This window comes from Acomys russatus, chromosome 11 (genome assembly GCF_903995435.1).
Source record: "Acomys russatus chromosome 11, mAcoRus1.1, whole genome shotgun sequence".
In the NCBI taxonomy this organism is placed as follows: Eukaryota; Metazoa; Chordata; class Mammalia; order Rodentia; family Muridae; genus Acomys; species Acomys russatus.
The window spans coordinates 18,257,478-18,271,350 of NC_067147.1; positions in this window are offsets into that span (position 1 = coordinate 18,257,478).

Here is a 13,873-nt window from a genome sequence, read left to right on the forward strand (position 1 = left end):
TATGAGATGACAAAGTTGAATGAGTGCATCTCTTGTGATTGGAGTTTTCCCTTGGGAATTTAATCAGAGAGTCAGAGTTGAAGAGGCAGAAAAGAGAAAAGAAGAATAAAAGAGAAGATAAAAAGGAGAGAGCAGAGAAGAAGTAAATAAAGACAGAGAGTCCAGATGCAATGCTACCTGAAGAACAATTGGCCATTGTTAAATATCAGGCCCCCTAGATATTTTGGTAGCCACGTATGTGATGGAACAAGAGTGATGAAATTGCTGAGTTTGGGGGTCTGACATAAGGACAATACTGCTGAGGAAATGGATCCAGACAAGCCAATTAGGAACGCAGGTAAACCATTATTACTCTTATAGCAACTATTTTGTAAATATTCTATTTTTATTTGCGGCAGGCATCAGCATAGATTTTAGAAGTGTGTGGAATGTATGGAATTCTCTTTTCTGCTTTTAGCCCATGCATCTACAACAGAACTGAGAGGAAAGAGAAGAACCACAGCACCTGTATTTATACTGTTCTTTGCCACTAAATTAAAAATAATTTATTCCATGATATTAGCTTCCATGATCATTTTATATTCACATGGGATATGTGAAATAAATCAGATACAAATAGATTCATGAATAGAAAGTCTACTTCCCTTTGTAGCAACCTCATAACTACTTTAAACCTGATCTTATACGTCTCTTCTCATGGATCATATACCATTACAGCAAAATTCTTTTAAATATATACTAACTTGGAGAAACATGTTGCACATTTACCCTGAATTATCTACTCTGTTAACTGCTTGATGTGGAATACACAATTATTGTTTTTAAATTATTTGTATTATTCATATTATCAGCATGTCCAGGCTATCAATGAATTAAGACACAGGCACTTGTTATATTTTAAAACAGCCTTAGTTAACCTGGGGCACGGCAGATATCAATCCTCTAAACTACCTCCCATAGTGGGGCAGGCATGGTATCCCTGCCTCAGTCCCATGCCATCTGCTTCCAATAACTTTTATCAAGCTACCTCCCATCCATAATCCCAAATACTTGTTAATGTTCTTCATCTGGGCTGGATTCTCCATCCACGCGAGCCATGTGTTCTCTTTCATCTCACCCATGGCTGTTATATTATAAAAATTAAAGATTAAGTTGGATGATAGAATATAAGGTACCAGGCAGCAGATTTTATGTTATACAGGGTTTATTAGATGAGCATGGGGGAGAAGGAAAGAGGGAGGGGAACCCCAGAGAGAGAGGATAGAGAGGAGAGGTAGAGAAAGCTAGAAAAGTAGTGAAAGGTAGAGAGGAGAGGTAAAAAGGGAGAGAGAGAGAGAGAGAGAGAGAGAGAGAGAGAGAGAGAGAGAGAGAGAAGTAGAAGGAGGTAGAGAGGTAGAGAGATAGACAGAGAGAGCCATGTGGAGGGTCTGTTCTTTTATATAGTCCTGGGCAGGACCACGCCCCCATGGCAGGTAAGCAGTGACATCACAGGTAGGCGGACAGTAGCAGAATCCTAACATCCCTACCTTTTCCTATGTTTAAAAAATGAGGAACGTTGGATTGTTCTTATATAAGGTAAGTTAAGGTATAAAAATGTAGGTAATGGAGAAAAGAGATAGAAAAAAGTAATAGTACAAAATGTCCAAATTATATCATGAAGAGGAAGGAAAAGCTTTGTCCTGCGAGTTCAAAGTAGAGGAAAGGCTATGTTAGCCATGTCTTGTAGCAGATAGGGACTGAGGAGTATTGGGGGAACCTGGAGTACACCATTTCAGTTAGACATGGAATACATTGTCAAGGTCTATGTGTGTGTGTCCAGGGCTTTTAACAATCAGGAACCCGCTGAGACCTATGAATATATCTTTGTGATATCTGGTTTTGACTTATCCAATCTCTCTATTATCCAATCTCTTCTCCCCGCCCCCTCCTTTTTTAGAAACAGTTTTAACATCTCCAATTGAGGAATAGGAGAATTGTACAATACAAGTAAAGGTCACATGATCTAAGGGGTATAGCCAGTACCGAAGATGAAGGACTTAATGTGAAAATATGTATCATATATTCAAACTGTTTCATTCACAAACTACAGTGAATGTGTTTCAGTTGTATCGCTACCCATTCTGGGAATCTAGACAACATGTTGAATGTTAGTATGAGGCTCCATCTGTTCCTTAGATTTCTTTGATGAATCTTTATTTGATGAGTTCACAGTAATGTATGATAGTTACATATTTTATGGGACCAATGATATTAATCTTAATACTTGACTTTAATGCATTTAGTATAAACATGTATATCTGCTTCCACCAAGGAAGTGTACATGCTTCTCCTGTGATACATAAACCACAATCTATTGCCTAGACCAACAAACACCATATGTGGTTTCCCTTTATTTTGGGATTTTCATGTATCACTTCTAAGAAGCCTGAAAATAATAAACATTATTTGGAGGAGGAAAATGATTTCAGTAAGATGACATATATTTTATCTCTAATAACACATATCATTTATGAATTATAAATTCCTTCATTTATGTTTTCCAGACTGATCATTATCACATCTCCCAGAATCTTCCATATCTGCACTAAGAGGTGAAAAACAGATATCTGATATTCACTCTTATAACGATTTATATATTGAAATCTGACAGCAGCATAAACTTCATGACACAGAATTGAATTTGCGACAGTTAGATTTTGCTTGTCAACTGTCTGAAAAGGGTGAGAGAACAGGGTGTATAGACCTAAAGCAGACTCAGTAGCATGTAACAGCCACACCTTCACTTTAGGTTGTGAGTCTATGGAAGAGCTGTTAAAGCGATACATGCCTGTCATTCTGTATTTATTCAGGCACAATGATCTTGAGTTCAAGGCTAGCATAGACTTTATAGTGCATATAGCTTCAATTACATAATGAGATAGTCTCAAAACGAGCAAACAAACAAAAGGGAATATTTGAAGGGATCTATTGGACTCTACTGCTGATCACAGTATTGTCAATATAGTTCACGTCAATTTTGTGAGTGGTGAAGTGGTGAGAGTTTAGAACTCACAGGGTGTGAGCGAAAGTTCATTAATGGAGAATGGAAATCACCCTCTAAGTTAAGAGTCGTTTTATGTAATGATCCAGATAATAATGCATGCCTTAGGATCTCTGTCTCAACCATCATCTGCCACTGTAGTACAAACAACCACAGACATTGCATTGATTGCCTGGTGTGCCTGTATAAACTTCATTTACAAAACAGAGTCCTAGGACATCCATGGCTAATTTGTTGAACCTTTCTTCAGACACTTAGCATTTCAACATAAGTTCTCAAATTATGTAAAACATTGCATGGTATATCAGAAAACATGAATAACTTCACCATGTTCAATAGTTACAACTTTATGGTGGTGATGGTGGTAGTGATTGGTGGTGGTGGTGGCGGCGGTAGTGGTGGTGGTGGTGGTGGTGTGTGTGTGTGTGTGTGTGTGTGTGTGTGTGTGTGTGTGTGTGTGTGTTAGGATGGGTAGTTGTGCTCTGTGGAAGAATTAAGCAAAAGCCAGTTACAGGGACTGTACAGATGGCTCTGTGGTTGAGAGCATTGGGCACTCTTATAGACGAGCCATGTCTAACTCCCAGGATCTACATGGAGGTTTACAAACATTTGTTGCTACAGCTCCAGAGATTCTGGTTTTGTAATCTAGCCTTTGAGGGCACCAGGCATGAAGATGTAAAGAGACATGCATGCAGGCAAAATACCTGTACGTATACAATTAGAAGGAGAAGGGAAGGAGAAGGAAGAGGAAATGGAGGAGGAGAAAGAGGAGGGAAGGGGGAAAGGAGGAAGAAGAAAAGGAGGAGGAAGAAGAGGAGGAGGAGGAGAAGGAGGAGGAGGGAGGAGGAGGAGGAGGAGGAGAAGAAGAAGAAGAAGAAGAAGAAGAAGAAGAAGAAGAAGAAGAAGAAGAAGAAGAAGAAGAAGAACCAAAGAATGTAGGTTATTATGTTTTCACAACTACTTGTAATTCTAAATCCAGGGTCATCCAACACCACTAGTATCCATAAGCATCCATACTTTCATAAACAGCCATGGACATAGATGCAGAAATATATACATAATTTATAAAATCTTTAATTAAATCTTGACTGAATACTTATATTGCAGGATGTTTTTGGGGGGTGTTTTTTATTTCTTATTTTTATTTTATTTTTATTTATTTATTTTTTTTTAAGTAAGACATTTTTTTAATTAATTTATTCTTGTTACATCTCAATGTTTATCCCATCCCTTGTATCCTCCCATTCCTCCCCCCCCCCTATTTTCCCATTATTTCCCTCCCCTATGACTGTTCCTGAGGGGGATTACGTCCCCCTATATATTCTCATAGGGTATCAAGTCTCTTCTTGGCTACTTGCTGTCCTTCCTCTGAGTGCCACCAGGTCTCCCCCTCCAGGGGACATGGTCAAATGTGAGGCACCAGAGTACGTGAGAAAGTCGTATCACACTCTCCACTCAACTGTGGAGAATATTCTGACCATTGGCTAGATCTGGGAAGGGGTTTAAAGTTTACCTCCTGTATTGTCCTTGGCTGGTGCCTTAGTTTGAGCGGGACCCCTGGGCCCAAATCTGCCTATCATATTGTTCTACTTGTAGATTTCTAGGACCCTCTGGATCCTTTTATTTTGCTGTTCTCCCATGCGTCTCTCATTTAGAGTCCCAGTAGGATGCCTTCCACTCTGTCCCAGTTTCCTGGTAAGTGAAGGCTTTCGTGGGACATGCCCCTTGGGCTAGTATGCAGATATAAGTGAGTATATACCATTTGAGTCTTTCTGCTTCTGGGTTAACTCACTCATTATGATCATTTCTAGCTCAATCCATTTATCCACAAATTTCGGGAATTCCTTGTTTTTAATAGCTGAGTAGTAGTCCATAGTGTATATGTACCACAGTTTCTTTATCCACTCTTCTACTGAGGGACACTTAGGCTGTTTCCATGTTCTGGCTATTATGAATAAGGCTGCTATGAACATAGTTGAGCAAATTTTCTTGTTGTGTGCTGGAGCATCTTCTGGGGGAAATTTCAGAATGGTTATAAATTCTGTCCTAATCTCAAGTCAAAATTTAATTCAAGTTAGCATTTTAAATAGCTAACGCTCTCATATAATATCATACAAACATACACTAATTTGATACTGGGAATCTGCTTTTTTGTAATTAAACCATTATGTTTTTATAAAAAAAAATCAACTTTCTGTGTGTGGTGAAAACGCAGAGATAGGTATATTCAGTTGTCTCCAATCTGAATTGAGATTATTTCAGGCATATTATTTGGGATTGTATGCTATGATGCCATCTGTAGTCTCTAGTGTCTATGTTTGCATTCAGAACCATGGCTTTGGTGAACTATGGTGCAACATGAGTGAGCATTGTGAGAGGCACCCTGAAGTCATTAGGAATTTGAGTTTAAATTATAATTTTTGTTCACTTAGTAATCTTTTACTGCTTCCAAACTGTTCCCCTTCTCTCTACATTCAGTTCCACAATCCCATACTGGGCCATAATTCACAGTATAAGAAGATGGGTTCAGGGCAAGGAGAGGTCATATCTAGCCCAAAGACCCTTATTTCAATCCGTGGGACCTACATGAAAGAAAATCAATTCCAACAACTTATCCTCTGACCTCCACATGAGTACCATGAGCTGTGGGGCCACACATGCACATAAAATAAAGAGTATAACTGTAAAAATAGACTTATTTTTAAAAAGTCTAAAAGTTGCTATGAACATGGTTGAGAAACTTTTCTTGTATGCTAGAGCATCTTCTGGGTATATTCCAAGGAGTGGAATAGCTGGGTCTTGAGGAAGCCCTATTCCCATTTTTCTGAGATAGGACCAGATAGATTTCCAAAGTGGCTGTACTAGTTTGCATTCCTACCAGCAATGAAGGAGTGTTCCTCTCTCTCCACATCCTCGCCAGCATGTGGTGTCGCTTGAATCTTTGATCTTAGCCATTCTGATGGGTGTAAGATGGAATCTCAGAGTTGTTTTGATTTGCATTTCCCTGATGACTAAGGAGGTTGAGAGTTTCTTTAAGTGTTTCTCAGCCATTTGATACTCCTCTGTTGAGAATTCTCTGTTTAGTTCCAAGCCCCATTTCTCAATTGGGTTATTTGGTTTGGTGGTGTTTAATTTCTTGAGTTCTGTATATATTTTGGATATTAGACCTTTGTCAGATGTAGGGTTGGTGAAGATCTTTTCCCAGTCTGTAGGCTGTTGCTTTTTTCTCATAGCAGCCTTATTCATAATACCCAGATCATGGAAACAGCCTAAGTGTCCCTCAGTAGAAGACTGGATAATGATACTGTGGTACATTTATACTATGGAATATTACTCAGCTATTAAAAACAAGGAATTCCTGAAATTTGTGGACAAATGGATTGATATAGAAATGATCCTAATGAGTGAGTTAACCCAGAAGCAGAAAAAGTCAAATGGTATATACTCATTTATATCTGCATACTAGCCCAAGGGGCGTGTCCCACGAAAGCCTTCACTTACCAGGAAAGTGGGACAGAGGGGAGGACATCCTATTGGGACTCTAGATTAGAGAAGCATGGGAGAATGGGGAAATAGAAGTGTCCAGAGGGTCCTAGAAACCTACAAGAAGAACATTATGATAGGTAGATTTGGGCCCAGGGGTCCCGCTCAAACTATGGCTCCAGCCAAGGACAATACAGGCCGTAAACTTCAAACCCCTACCAGATCTAGCCAATGGACAGGACATTCTCCACAGTTGAGTGGAGAGTGGGTTCTGACTTTCACACACGCACTCTGGTGCCTCATATTTGACCACGTCCCATGCATGGGGAGACCTGGTGGCACTCAGAGGAAGGATAGCTGGCTACCAAGAAGAGACTTGATACCTTATGAGCATATAAAGAAGGAGGAAGTCCCCCTCAGTCACAGTCATAGGGGGAGGGGATTAAGGGGAAAATGGGAGGGAGGGAGGAATGGGAGGATACAAGGGATGGGATAGCCATTGAGATGTAATAAGAATAAATTAATAAAATAAAATGTTAAAAAGTGGAGGGGGAGACCTGGTGGCACTCAGAGGAAGGACAGCAAGTAGCCAAGAAGAGACTTGATACCCTATGAGAATATATAGGGGGACGTAATCCCCCTCAGGAACAGTCATAGGGGAGGGGAATAATGGGAAAATGGGGGGGGGAGGAATGGGAGGATACAAGGGATGGGATAAACATTGAGATGTAACAAGAATAAATTAATAATAAAAAAAAAGAGTTCAAAAAAAAAAGTCTAAAAGTTGTTTTTAATAATTTATTTACTTTACATCCTCATTGTAGACCCCTCCCTCTTCTCCATCCCACCTTCCCTCCCTCTTCCCCCTCCCTTTCCCCTGTTCCTCTGAAAAGGGGAAGCCCTCTAAGCAACCACCCACTCAGATCATCAAGTCTCATCAGGACTGAGCTCATCCTCTTCCCATATGGCCTAGCCTGGTGCTAGGGGGAATGATCAAAAAGCAGGCAACATAGTCCATGTCAGAGACAGCCCCTGTCCCCCTTACTAGGAGGCCAACATGAGGCTTGAGCTGTCCATTGGCTAAATCTCTGTATAGGAGGCCTAGGTCCAGTCTCTGCATAGTCATTGGTTGGTGCTTCAATCTCCACAAGCCACGTGGGCCCTGTTGCTCTTCTTGTGGAGCTTCTGTTACCTCTGGGTTCTTCTATCCCTACCTCCACTTTTCCATAAGACTCACTATGTTTTTCCCAGTGTTTGGCTGTGAGTCTGAGCATCAGTTCTGTTCCACTGCTGGTAGAGTCTCTAAGAGGACAACTATGCTAGGCTCCCATCTGTGAGCAAAGCAGAATATCACTAATAGTGTCAGGGGTTGGATCTTTCACATGGTGTGGGTCTCAGGTCAGGCCAGGCACATTTTGGACATTCCCTCATCAGAAAAATTGATAATGAAACTGTGGTACATTAACACAATGGGATCCTACTCAGCTATTTTTTAATTTGAAATTTTATCTATTTGTTCTTACCAAAACCATGGGTAATATTAGACTGTATGTCACTGTATAGTGGGAGATTCCACCTTTCTACCTTAAATATCACAATCTGCAAGCACTATTTCTTCTTCTTCTTCTTCTTCTTCTTCTTCTTCTTCTTCTTCTTCTTCTTCTTCTTCTTCTTCTTCTTCTTCTTCTTCTCCTCCTCCTCCTTCTTCTTCTTCTTCTTCTTCTTCTTCTTCTTCTTTTTCTTCTTCTTCTTTCCCTAGCAACAAACACAGTGCTCACAGAATGACTACCATACATATTTTCAAACAAACTTCTCATTGTGATAATTTTCCAGGAAAAGTAGAGTTTAAGCTCTTTTCTCTACTTGTTATATAATGTTCAGACTGTATCAACTGAAATCATGCCACGTGCTTCGCACATGCTACTCAGCTATTAAAAACAAGGAATTTGTGAAATTTGCAGGCCAATGTATGGAAGTAGAAAGATCATCTCTAGTAAGACAATGCAGACTTAGAAAACACACATGGTTATCTACTCACTTATAAGTGAATTTTAGCCACATAGTACAAGAGAAACATACTACAATTCAGAGATCCAAAGGAGGAAGAAGAAGGACCCAAGGAAGGAGGTTTAAATACCACTCAGAAGGAGAAATAAAGTAGACAGTGGAAGAGGTTGAAGAGAGGGAACAAGGTAGTGGAGAGACCACAGAGGGAAATGAGGATGGAGACCAGACCTGGGGAGAGCAGGAAAGTGGAAAGACAGAAAGAATAGGAACTATGGGTGGGGGCATCTCTGTGACAAACTGGAGACCTAATACAGGGTAGGCATCTGGGAAGATATGGGCACCCTCTAACTAGACAGGACTCCTAGTGTAAGGAGGGGAACATCAAACTACCCACAAAATTTTCAAACCAAAATTTATCCTACCTACAATATATGCAGGGATAAAGATAGAGTAGTGATTACTGGTTTTTTTTTTTTTTAAAGCTGGCTTTAGAAGAGTTAAAGATATATAATTTAAAACCTCACAGCATCACAGAACGTAGACATTTAATTCACCAAAGCATGGTGGGAAAACCCTAAAGTCATGTGTCCCTACTACCATCTAGACTACTAGAAAGAGTCTTCATGTAGACTTTGCATAGGAGTACAGGAGTTTTCATACAAGTAACAGAGCAGTACTTACTAGCAGCAATCTATTGAAGTTGAGAGATGTGAGGTTGAGAGACAGTCTGTTGCTATTTCAGACAGCAGTCCACTCTGTATCCCAGGCTGGCTTTGAACTCTTGATCCTCCTCCCTCAACCTCCCAATGTGATTACAGGCTTTTGCCATCACAACTGTGAATTTTTTAAAGTCATTTATTTGAGAATGTCATCTAGATTGTTCAAAATGTAAGGCAGTTTTCGTTCTTCCTTCCCATCTCCTTCAAGTGCTGATTTTCTGTCCCAGCTCTGGCCTGATATGAGCTGCCATTCACATCAGAAAAGTGGGATAATCACACTGAATTTATTATTACTATTATTATTTTCTGCATTTTGATACTGAAAGTTTTCCCACAGCAGAGCTTCTGACACCATCTTGACTCTTATCTTCCTGCTCTGCCTTCTTTTTTGTTTGTGAAAGCATTTATACGTTAACCAGGACCACAAACTCTGACTATGACACTTATGATCACACTTAAAAGTGGTTTCTTTACTTCTGTCTCCACAAGAATAGATGAGTATGGAATTTCCAATATCTTGGATTCCCTAAAAAAAAAGGCAGTGACTTCAGTGATAAATTTCACTTGATAATTTTATTTCAATTATAATAAAAGTTGAGCCTGAGATTAAGGGAAATATTATACCCAATGTTGGTACATTTTTCATTTCAAGTGCCACTGTGTGACAAGAGTTATAGAAAGAAAAGAATAACTTTGGATTCAGCATAAAAGATACATGCTATATGTAACAATCATCTTATTCTCTGGTGACAAAACTAACTATCCTAATATCTTCCACCAGAATTTAAGAAATGAACAGTTTTCATGTTGCCCTAAGAGCTCCTCTGCAGGCTAAGAGACCAATCCTTCTAGATTTATTTACCCAGTAAATGGCATAAGTAAACTTTTATGCTTGTAGACATAGGAAAGCCTGGTAGAAAATTTGGAACACTTTAAATCTGTGATCCACAATGCCCTACTTAGGGAGAAATAGCAGATAGATAGATAGATAGATAGATAGATAGATAGATAGATAGATAGCCATTAACTCACCATAAACAGAAGAAAAAATGCACAAAACCCCTGCTTTTAAGCCATAAGATTCTTTAATAGCTCCCAAAGCAAAACCTTACCATTTCTGAGGCTCAAGTCCAGATCAATTAAATGATTTCTTATGTTTTCAAATGTCCAAAAATTAATGTGACTTTCATAAATCACCAAAACTAATGTTAATATTTAACCTTGATATAAAAGTATTTTAAAATACATATTCTAACAGTCACTGTATACTTGCCAAAATAATTCTTTGTGACAAGTATTTCAATAAATATTTGATTCCCCCCAAAAAACATAACCCTAAAGAAATGCAGAATTGGAAAACACCTTCCCTTACCTCTTCATTGCACCACTCTCTCATTCCCTCATCAGAAAGCTTCGTGGGACATGGCAGCTGGATATTCTTGTGGCCATCAATTCATTCTAAAAGTAAATGATTATCGAGATTCATCTCAGTGGAACCAGAAACTAGTAATTAAAAACACAACCCGTATTACCTAAGAGCCTTCTCCCAACCATATTTCCTTGCACTCTGACACTTGTCAAAAATGTGTAAAAGTGAAAGAAATTTATAAAAACACATTCTTACATTTTGTCGAGCAAATATGAAAGGGGTGCCAAATGAGTAGCTATCCAAAGCATTGGGGTGATTCCTCTTGTTATTCTCAGCATATATCATTTCTTGGCATCGAGGGCAAAAGTGCAGAGAATACAATGGCAATCTATTTCCAATGTCTAAGGGGAAAAAAAAAAAAGACCTGGGTCGAAAGAAGTCTTATTTGTTTTGTTTCTTGTTTCACTTTCTGAAGCTCCTGTAATTATGTGCAACTACCTATTATATAGAAAATTGGATTTTCAAAAATGCAGAACCTACTCTGTCTTCTTTAAAAATTTTTTTACAAAATATGCAATTTAAGGAAGGAACAATTTGAGTGTGAAGAGAAATGAGGAGGCTACAGCTGTAGGATTTTGTTTTGTTTTTAGTACCAGATCACAAAGCCCATTAAATTATTTATCCTACAGGCAGGCATTGCATTGCTAACTTTGAACACAACTGCAGATTCTAGAAAAAGAAATGTGTGCCTTTTAATTGCCTCTGACTTAAGCAACCTCTAATTTCATTAGCTTTTTTTTCCTCTTTAAAAACTAAGGGTTTGTTTTTTGTACTAGGACACTGACATACAAACATCTTCTCTTTCCTTAAAGGAGCAGACGCAAAACTGAAGCCTCAGAGGATGCAAAGACTCTGCACACACATGGGCGACACATTTTTTTCTGGATGTACAATCTGCAATACACCCCAGAAAAGCCATGATACACCTCTTATATTCTTTGCTTCTCATACACGCATGCAGACTCTCTTACTGTATCTCATTTCCATTATTTCTCAAGATACCATGTTGCAAATAAAATTGTCCTTTCAGGAGTCTCTCTTTAAAATGCACACTATAGTTACCACATGAAGAACATTTGCAAACTGATCAAAGTTTGCATAGTATGGGAGTGGGAGACACACTCTGAAGTTGTGCTTTTGGGTTCATCAAAAATATTTTTGGCATTCTCTGTAATTAAAACTCTTTTGTCTTAAGATTTATCGGTGCAATAGTGAATGTAGTTTCTTCCTTCCTTCTTCCTTCTTTTCTTTCTTTCTTTCTTTCTTTTTTTTAAACAGCAGCTACTAGAAGTACTTACCACTGCCTTAGGCTGGTTGCCATACTTTGGGGGGTCTATTCTCCCCATGATAAATGAGCTTAACTTCAAAGATAGGTTGCAACAATGCTTGAAAGGGAAGCCCTATTCCTACTAATGTGTTACTCCCCATAACTACATTTCAGACAATGTTACATGAACAGGAAGCCAAGATGTATGTTTAAATCCTGCCTTGTCAACAGAGTCGATTGTAGACTGTACTTAGAATACTAGCAAACTGTACCACGTTGTAGCTGTTTGTGTGGAAGGGATCACCCTAGTGTTGTTTATTGTTGTTATCTGGGCATGCATTTAAACAACACCCATTGGAAGGATGATCATTGTATCATGCACGATTTTGTTTCATTAACATTGTGAAATGTTACCAAATTAAGAGGCTATTTAAAGTAAGCTTTTAAAAGCTCACCATTCTTCTTTTTGCAATTTGATTATGTTTCCTCACCCCAGCCCCATCTAGACGACATGCTCGAGGTGAGATTTTAAAATTTCGATTTCAATGCTACACGGTCTCCAAAAGGTATGTACATTTTAAAAGAGGTATTGATATTTCACATTTAGTAACATATTTTTCTTTCTAGAACCCTCTTATTTACATGAATATCGCAATCTAGCCTCTTCGCTGGGATATGCTTTTTAGAGTTATTTTAAAATGAGACTTAAGAAGAAAACGGTCCATCAGCCCTCAATGCTAATCAGCCAAGAGTAAATTTATTTTCTTGGCCAATGAAATTTCACTTCACATCCCAGATTGTTAGCAGAGCAATACATACATGGAAGAGGGTGTGCAAATTGGAGCTGGCCCTTTATCCTTTGAAAGGGTTAAAATGAAAAGGGGGCTTGTTGAAACTGCAGAGGGGTCAATAGGGTGGGGGTATAAGGGAAGGAAAAAGGAAAAAGAAAAGGTTAGTGTTTTCTGTCCATTAAAGGGAGTATTCTGTCCTAAAACCAAATTGGTCATGCATTCCAGAAGCGTTTCCTGGTGGAGCAGAGTCTGCCCAGAGCACCTGCCTTGCTATTGTACTGGATCTGGGTTGCTCTCCGCCAGCATTTTCCATCACAGGAAGCAGGATCTGTCACTTATTACAGACAAATCTCCCAGAATGGCTGAGCCCCACCAAGAGGAGAGGGGAAATCTCTGTGACAGCTTGACTCAGTACCTAAGTCATCATGCATATAGAGTGTACTTTGAGTCTTTAAGTACTCAAAGTACTTAAAAATGATAGCACTAAAGCTATGTCAAAGACCACCAGAAAAATGAAGCTGTCTGCTTCCTGGGTACAGATAGGTTAATACCCAACGCTGAAGAAAAATAAGCAGTCGATGCTGGGCATGGAGAATTTCAGGAGCATGGAAGAAAATGGTGTGTTGTGGCCAACACACAGCAGGTGGAATCTATTAGTGCTCCACATCCGAGGTAAATAATGAAACTTGGTCCATAGATCATGGAAAGCATCCCCCAGTGACACAGCTGTGTTTTCCTACCCCACTTAGTGTACCTCCATAGACCTGTTGCCTGGACAACCTCTGCACTGAGAAAGGACACCTTACCCAGAAATGATGTCACCACCTTTTACTGCATGCTTCAACTGGTTATATTTTTTTTAAAACATGTGTTGCTGAAGAGGCACACACACTGTGAACAGTTTCTTAATGCATGCTTTAAAGGATTAGCTGGTTCCCTTTCATCTAGTTATTTTGTTTTTCTCTTGGAGAAGTGTATAATGAGCAGAAGGTTTTAAAAGTTTTTCCCCCTAAATTCTTCTCAATGGGTGTACATCGAAAGAGACTTTCTGTGATAAGATCCAGTTGTGAACAATTCACAGTGCCCTGTGGCTGTCTCTTCGGATTAATGAAAGGTGGCCTTTGTAACTGAATCTTC